We start from the raw sequence: 9,193 nt of genomic DNA, 5'->3' as shown, positions 1-9,193 counted from the left end.
TCTCACAGGGTTGGGGAAACGATGGAGAAAAGAATACCAAAATCGGGGCTGAATCGGCATTTAAATATGGTCGAATCGGGCAACTCCACGGACGTGGACGATACACGCGCCCGTGCGAAATTTCCACACGGGCGTGGATAATTTCCATACGCCCGTGTGGATTCTCTGTTTCTCTGATTTCAATGATGTACATGTTGGCGGGGCATTTGTTCTTCTTATATGCATAAGTCAGAATGCTCGAGCGTGACTGCCTTTGTGCCCCTCCAAATAGATGTGCTCACTCGAATGCGAGGAGGTTGGCACACACTCTAGCATCTCACACCTGACCTATGTCTTCGCGTTTGAACCTTAACAAGATCTCCTCCAAAATAGGTGCATTATGATCCACATTGACCCATTTCCTTCATACTCGGCCTCACAACCCTACCTGCGTAAAAGTAATATAAAAACACACATATTAATGTAGAAAACTGAGGAAAGTAATGCTCAATCATAAGGAATGAATGCTTCACATTCATATCGCACAAGCACTTATCAAACTCCCCCACACTTAAGCTTTTGCTTGTCCTCAAGCAAACATTAAAACATTGTGTGCATCCGTGAAGAAAATATTGAAAGTGCTTGGCCTTAGGTTCACCAAAGTATACAAAAGATAGCATTCTACAAGTAAGGGAAATTTCAACACTAAATACGAAAAATCAATGCTCTAGCTAAAAACTTGAACCAATCTAGCCAAGTGCTTCTCCAAATCCGTCATTCGGGTTTCCAAGCCAGAAATTCTGTTTTCCACTTGAGGGGCTTGTTGTTGTTGTTGGAACCCCCGATGGCCCCATGGTCTTCTGTGGTCCTTGATTACTCCATGAAAAGTTGGGATGATTCTTCCAACCTGAATTGTAGGTGTTGCTGTATGGATTCCCTTGAGGTCTCATTCCATTACCTACAAAGTTGACATTCTCAACTGAAGAAACATCACCAATGACGATTGGGCAATCGGAGGGAGCATGTCCTTCACCACAACCGGTGCAATTGGTTACGGTCGCAACTCTATTCGAAGCTATAAAATCTAGCTTCTTACTCAAACTCTCCACTTGGGCCGCCAATGAAGTTAACGCATCAATTTCATGGAGACCGGCCACCTTTTTCTTCTCCCTCGCGTTCTACTGGTAGCTATTTAACCCCATTTCCTCAATCAATTGACGAGCCTCATCGGGGGTCTTGCTACCTAAGGTACCTCATGCCGCTGCATCCAAGAGTCGTCTTGTACCTGCATTCAACCCATTGTAGAAGGTTTGAACAATCATCCACTCCGGAAATCCGTGTTGCGGACACTTGCGCAGGAGTTCCTTGAACCGTTCCCATGTCTCAAATAGAGACTCCAATTCAAATTGCATAAAGGATGAGATCTCATTCCTAAGCTTGGCTGATTTTCTGGGAGGGAAATAACGTGCTAGAAAAGCTTTTACCATCTCCTCCCATGTAGTGATTGATGCCCCTAGGCAATGAGTGTAGCCAATGTTTTTGTTTTTCCCCTTTAAGGAAAATGGGAAGGCTCTCAATTTGATGGCATCATCCGTCACACCATTGATCTTCGAGATGTCACACACCTCGAGGAAGCTCTCTATGTGATCTGTTTGGATTCTCATCAGCCAAACCGTTGAATTGTGCGGATCGCTGCGAGCATATGGATGAATACCGGCTTTAGCTCGAAATTCGAGTATGTAATTGGGGGACGCACAATACTCGATTGTGTCCCCAACACTGAAGGTCTGGCATAATCGGATAGTGTCCGTTGTTGCTCATTCTGTTCCGCCATGTTGTCAGATCCTTCTACTTCCAAATCAATTTGGATTAGGCTATTCTTGTACAGGTTCTTTCTCTTTCCTTCGAAGTGTACGTTCAAGCTCAGGGTCTCCTTCAATCAATATTAATGGATTCCCTCGGGTCATAACACTGGAGTGTACTCAAAGAAAAAAAGAAAAAGAAAAATCAGAAAAAAATGATAGAATAAGAAGATATGGAATAGAATGTGTGGTGAAATAGCTAAGAAAACAAAGTGCAAAGTATCTCTGAACGCCTAGCTCCCCGGCATCGGCGCCAGAAACTTGACAAGGTCCCCTTGCTTATATCCCGCAAGTGCACGGGCTTATCGAAGTAATAATCTCGGGTGAGCGGGGTCGAATCCACAGGGAGTAGGGAGTGAAAATACTTAATTTGATTCTTAGCTATGTGGAATATCAATAGTGATAAGTGTGAAATTGATTCAATTCTCAACAATAAAACAACAAGTGAAAGAGCAAAAGTAAGAAGAGGGTAAGGCAATCGATAGAGAATGGGGTACTCAGATAATGCTTCACCTAGGATGATCGCTTCAAGTGCAAGAACTCTCTATTATGCTTCCTAATTAATGCAATGGTGAGTCGTGGAAATCCTTACATACATAGTCCCAAATCTAAGGTCAACTATGCCTAACTCTATACATGTCCCGGAGGAGAAATCGAACAATCTCAACACCTCGCACTGGCATAGAGTTGCAATGAGCTCTAGGGATTCCAAGTGATAAATCTCTTCCTAAATATAGACCTACCCCTTTGGTCCAGATGGATGGTCCCTAGCCACAATTAAGCCCTAGATACTAGGATCCTCTCAACGCTTCACTCCATTGCAGGCGCAACTAGGCCCCAGCGAAGGTTCATCCCTTAGACCATTCACTCCATTATGGCCGCAAAGAACTCGAGGAACGGAGGTAGAATCTATCACGTCGGAGGGGAAAGGGGGCGCTCCTGTACCTCTCGACTCACCCTCTCAACCCTCTCCAACCTAGCTTTGTCTAACGCTAGTGGTGTGTCACTCACTCACAAGGTTAGCAACAAGAACTCTCAACCCTAGTGTAAGTCTAGGGGAAATGTTCATACAATCAAGCATTCAAGGTTGGAACTCACAATAAACATCAATTCATTGAAAGCATAATAAAGAAGTTCAATGAAACGAATACATTGATGTCACACGCCCCTGTGGAATTTCCACACGGGCGTGGACAATGTCCACATGGCCCGTGTGGATTCTCTATTTCTCTGATTTCTCGGCCGGCTGTAAACAATGTTGCTACAGTAATTGCTGCAATGTTGTTGCAGTGCTCTGCTACAGTCTTCGACCTGATTAACTTCCCCATTCAGTGCACTGTTCACAGGCGGCCGAGAAAACAGGAGTTCACAAAATCCACACGGGCGTGTTAAAATTATCCACGCCCGTGTGGAAATTCCGCACGGGCGCGTGAAGCATCCACGCCCGCGTATTCGCCTGATTCCAACCCTATTTAAAGCCGAATCAGCCCCGATTTTACTATTCTTTTCTCCATCTTTTCCCGAACTTGAGAGAGGGCTTCGGCTAGGGTTTCGAGGGTATTGGCCAAGGTTTTGGAGAGGTTCCATGGCTCCGACATCGTCATTCCTTAGGAAGAAGGTTGGTAGGGGAGCTTCCGTCGAGGCGTATCCTATACCGGACGAGGGAATCCTTGGACGACGAGTAGAGGACTTTCCACAAGACCATCGACATGACTATCGAGGGTGTTTCTTTATGGATTCATTGCTTTTACATTCTATTTCTTTGATTGTACTTAGCTCCATGGAGAGCTAAACCCCTAGTGGGTACTTGGGCATTTGTGAACCCTAGGATGTATTTGTTTCATTGAATCTATTTATTATGCTTTCAATTAATTGATGTTTATTGTGAGTTCCAACCTTGAATGCTTGATTGTAAGAACATTTCCCCTAGAGTGACACTAGGGTTGAGACTTCTTGTTGGTAACATTGTGAGTGAGTGACACACCACGAGTGTTAGACAAAGCTAGGTTGGAGAGGGTTGACAGGGTGAGTCGAGAGGTACAGGAGCGTCCTCTTTCCCCTCCAACGTGATAGATTCTACCTCCATTCCTCAAGTTCTTTGTGGACACAATAGAGTGAATGGTCTAAGGGATGAACTTCCGCTGCGGCTTAGTTGCGCGTACAACGGAGTGAAGTGTTAAGGTGATCTTAGTATCTAGGGCTTAATCATGGTTAGGGACCTTCCACCTCTACCAAAGGGTTAGGTCTATAATTAGGAAGAGATTTATCACTTGGAATCCCTAGAGCTCATTGCAACTCTATGCGAGTGCGAGGTGTTGAGATTGTTCGATTTCTCCTCCGGGACATTTATAGAGTTAGGCATAGTTGACCTTAGATTTGGGACTATGTAATGAAGGATTTGCAGGACTCACTATTGCATTGATTAGGAAGCATAATAGAGGGCTGTTGCACTTGAAGCGATTATCCTAGGCAGAGCATTATCCGAGTACCCCATCTTTATCGATTACCTTACCTTCTCCTTTACTCGTGCTCTCTTACTTGTTGATTTTACTTTTGAGAATTGAATCATTGTAACACTTATGACTATTGATTTTTCACATAGCTAAGAAGCAGATTAAGTGTTTTTATTCCCTACTCCCTGTGGATTCGATACCCGCTCATCTGAGATTATTACTTTGACAAACCCGTGCACTTGCGGGATATACGCAAGGGGACCTTGTCACCTTCGATCTTGTTGTTTTTATTTTCATTATTTCATAGTTTTGTTACACTTATCACTATTCATCTTCCACATTAGTTAAGAAACAACTCAAGTGTCTTTATTCCCTACTCTCTGTGGATACGATACCCACTCATCCGGGATTATTACTTTGACACCCATGCACCTGCAGTTTACATGCATATGCGGACGTGTCAGAGACATCCGAGGTGCATCACTGAAGACGTGCTTGTCAAAGTTGACAAGTATATATTTCCTGTAGACTTCGTAGTGTTCGATGTCGATGAGGATGCGGATGTTCCTTTGATACTTGGGAGGCCTTTTCTGTGTACTTCTAGGGTACTAATCGACATCGACGTTGGGGAGTTGACACTGAGGGTTTGCGATAACAAGTTGATTTACTGATAAGTGCATGTGTGATAAGAATGCAAAGCGTTCTTTCCTTGTGTTGTGCATTATTTTTCTCTGGTTTTAACGCTAATATGCGTGTATTTATGTTACTTTCAAGCAGGTAGGGTTGTGAGACCGATTATGGGATAAAGAAGCCAATGTGGGTCACATTACACTAATTTGGAGGAAATCTTGCTAAGGTTCAAACGCAAAGGCATAGGTCGGGTTCCAGATGCAGGAATGGGTGCCAACCTCCTCGAACTCGAGTTAGCACAACTATTTGGAGGGGCACAAGGGGAGTCATATTCAAGCATTCCGACTTGTGCATATAGAACAAGATGTCTATCAACATGTTCATTATTAAAGAAGCAAGGCAATCACCAACATAAATGTGTGCCCGTTTGCGTTACCTCGATGAAAGTATGGATTCGGGAGTATTCCAGGCCGACACTACAGCAGGGTATTGTAGAAAACACTGTAGTAAAAATACTGCAGCAGCACTGTTTACAACCGGCCGACAAAATACCAAAATAGAGAATCCACACAGGCGTGTGAAAAATCCACATGGGCGCCCACAAGGGCGTGTGGATTCCCGATTCTAGGCCTTTAAAAGCCGATTTCAGCTCCGATTTCAGCATTTTTTCTCCATCTTTTCCCCAACTTGAGAGAGGGTGGGGACTAGAGTTTTGAGAGGTATTGTCTAGGGCTTTAGAGAGGTTCTATAGCTCCGACATCGTGCGCTGTTTGGAAGAAGGTTAGTGGGAGAGCTTTCTTCGGCACCGATCCGACGAGATGTATCCTAGGCCAGACAAAGGGAACCTTGCGACGAGTAGAGGACTCTCCACAAGACCATCACCATGACTAACAAGGAGGTTTTCTATGGATGCTTTGTTTTTCCATTCAATTTCATTGATTGTATCTAGCTCCATGGAGAGCTAAACCTCTAGTGGGTACTTGGGTATTTGTCAACCCTAGGATGTATTCGTTTCATTGAACCTCTTTATTATGCTTTCTATTAATTGATGTTTATTGTGAGTTCCAATCTTGGAGACTTGATTGTATGAATACTCCTCTAGAGTGACACTAGGGTTGAGAGTTCTTCTTGGTAACTCTTGTTAGTGAGTGACACACCATGAAAGTTAGACAAAGCTAGATTGGAGAGGGTTGAGAGGGTGAGTCGAGAGGTAGCGGAGCGTCCCTTTCCCCTCCGTTGTGATCTATCCTACCTCCACGTTCCAAGAGTTCTTTGCGGCCATAGTTGAGTGAATGGGCTAAGGGATGACCTTCCGCTTGGGCTTAGCACCTAGGGCTTAATTGTGGCTAGGAATCTTTCACCTAGATGAAAGGTTTAGGTCTATATATAGGAATAGGTTTTATCATTTGGAATCCCTAGAGCTCATTGCAATTCTATGCGAGTGTGAGGTTGAGAGGTTATTCAATCTCTCCTCCGGGACATGTATAGAGTTAGGCATGGTTGACCTTAGATTTGGGATCATGTAATTAAGGATTTTCATAACTCATTATTGCATCAATTAGGTAGTATAATAGAGGTTTCTTGCACTTGAAACAATTGTCCTATGCGGATAAATATCCAGGTACCCCATCTTTATCGATTGCCTTACCTTCTACTTTACTTGTGCCATCTATCTTGTTGTTTTTATTTTCGTTATTTCATATTTTATCACACTTATCACTATTCATCTTCCACATTAGTGAAGAAACAACTTAAATGTTTTTATTCCCTACTCTCTGTGGATACGATACCCACTCATATGGGATTATTACTTTGATACCCATGCACTTGCGGTTTACACGCATATATGGACTTGTCATTTTTTTGGCGCCATTGCCGGGGAGTAGGCGTTTAGAGATACTTTGCACTTTGTTTTCTTAGCTATTCATTCATTCTATTTCATATCTTCTTTTCTATCATCGTTCTGAATTTTTTTTTCTTTAGTCATAGAAATGATTGAAATACCTGAGTTATTCGACACTATCACAAGAATGGTTGAAAATACAAAACAAAAGGTTCAATTGTTTGCAGTACAGGATACACCATGTCGTTCCTTGCAAGAGTCGTATAATGTTCAATAGCCCATAGAAGAATCAGTTAAAGATTATATTGCTAGAATTCAAGAACGAAACTACGAACTAGATAATGTGTTAGATCAGTTTGAGAGATCTGCATTGGGATCAATGAATGATTACTTAGAGGAAAGTTTGGAGAGGGTCCCAGCTCAATTTGATTCATCTTATTATGAACAAAAGTAGGAATTTTTCTCTTTGGGTGTGTCGATGTCAGGAGGGGAGAGTTGTGGAATGGAAGCATTGTTTGCCGTAGAAGGCCACAGAAAAACACATTTACAAGTAGAAGAAGGGGAGAATGATTGCGAACGTGAGGGGAAGGATTTTGAGGAGACTGACAAATTGAAGGAGGGCAGGCTGCGCCCTTCGATTGATGAACCACCAGAACTTGAGCATAAAACCTTACCAGCATATTTAGTATATGCCTTCCTGATGGAAGAATCTAAACTCCCGGTGATTATAGCTTCATACTTGTCGGTGAATCAAAAGGGAAGGCTTGTTAGCATGTTGAAAAGGCATACTTTGACTATTGCGTAGAAGATCTCCGACATTAAGGGCATAAATCCATCATTCTGTACTCATAAAATCTTAATGGAAGATGATTACAAATCTGTGATCCAACCTCAGCGGAGGTTAAATCCGAGCATGAAGGAAGTCATCAAAGCGGAGGTGGTGAAGCTCCTGGATGCAGGGATGATAAGTGCTTGTGCGATATGGATGTGAAGCGTTCATTCCTTATGTTGAGCATTACTTTTCTCAGGTTTTTACACTAATATATTTGTTTTTTTGTTACTTTTATGCAGGTAGGGTTGTGAGGCCAAGTATGAAGGAAAGAAGCCAATGTGGTTTACAATGCACCGATTTTGGTGGAAATCTTACTAAGGTTCAAACGCGAAGACATAGGTCGATGTGAGATGCTAGAGTGTGTGCCAACCTCCACGTATTCGAGTTGGCACATCCATTTGGAGCGGCACAAAGGCAGTCACACTCGAGCATTCCGACTTATGCACATAGAACAAGAGATCCACCAACGTGCGTATAATTAAAGATGCAAGTGATCCACGACGTGAACGTGTGCCCGTTTACGTTACTCCGATGAAAGTATGGATTCGGGAAGCTATTCAGGCTGGATACTGTAGCAGAGAAATGTAGCAACACGGCGAGAAATCTTGTAGCGACCTTTGCTCACGCCGGCCGAGAAAAGCGAGTTTCGAGAGGATCCACAGGGCGTGTGGAAATTATCCACGCGTGTGGAAATTCCCCCGCAGGGCGTGAAGCATCCACGCCCGTGTACTTGCCCGATTCTAGCCCTATTTAAAAGCCGAATCAGCCCAGATTTTAGTATTCGTTTCTCCATCTTTTCCCCAACTTGAGAGAGGGCTTCGGCTAGGGTTTTGAGGGGTATTGGCCAAGGTTTTGGAGAGGTTCTATGGCTCCGACATTGCCATTCCTTAGGAAGAAGGTTGGTAGAGGAGCTTCCGTCGAGGCGTATCCTATACCGGATGAGGGAATCCTTGGACGACGAGTAGAGGACTTTCCACAAGACCATCGACACGACTATCGAGGGGGTTTCTTTATGGATTCATTGCTTTTACATTCTATTTCTTTTATTGTACTTAGCTCCATGGGGTACTCGGGTATTGTGAACCCTAGGATGTATTTGTTTCTTTGAACCTCTTTATTATGCTTTCAATAAATTGATGTTTATTGTGAGTTCCAACCTTGAATGCTTGATTGTATGAACATTTCCCCTAGAGTGACACTAGGGTTGAGAGTTCTTGTTGGTAACCTTGTGAGTGAGTGACACACCACGAGCGTTAGACAAAAGCTAGGTTGGAGAGGGTTGAGAGGGTGAGTCGAGAGTGCAGGGAGGCGTCCCGTTTCCCCTCCAGCGTGATAGATTCTACCTCCGTTCCTCGACTTCTTTGCGGCCATAATAGAGTGAATGGTCTAAGGGATGGACTTCTACTGGGCTTAGTTGCGCGTCTGTGAGTGAAGCGTTGAGGTGATCTTAGTATCTAGGGCTCAATTGTGGTTAGGGGACCTTCCACTGGACCAAAGGGTTAGGGTCTATAATTAGGAAGAAATTTATCACTTGGAATCCCTAGAGCTCATTGCAACTCTATGACGAGTGCGAGGTGTTGAGATTGTTCGATTT

The 9,193-nt window shown here is 43.5% G+C and overlaps 1 non-coding gene across 1 annotated transcript; it reads left to right on the top strand.

Annotated features, from left to right (window-relative positions):
• The first annotated feature begins 1,311 nt into the window (after positions 1-1,311).
• LOC120257800 lies at positions 1,312-1,418 on the top strand. The gene has a single exon (XR_005535884.1). It is a non-coding gene; the product is annotated as a small nucleolar RNA R71 (small nucleolar RNA).
• Positions 1,419-9,193: the final 7,775 nt, after the last annotated feature.

The sequence above is a fragment of the Dioscorea cayenensis genome, chromosome 3 (genome assembly GCF_009730915.1).
Source record: "Dioscorea cayenensis subsp. rotundata cultivar TDr96_F1 chromosome 3, TDr96_F1_v2_PseudoChromosome.rev07_lg8_w22 25.fasta, whole genome shotgun sequence".
In the NCBI taxonomy this organism is placed as follows: domain Eukaryota; kingdom Viridiplantae; phylum Streptophyta; class Magnoliopsida; order Dioscoreales; family Dioscoreaceae; genus Dioscorea; species Dioscorea cayenensis.
The sequence above is the reverse complement of the archived record's forward strand: the minus strand, read 5'-3'. Positions and strand labels throughout refer to the sequence as shown.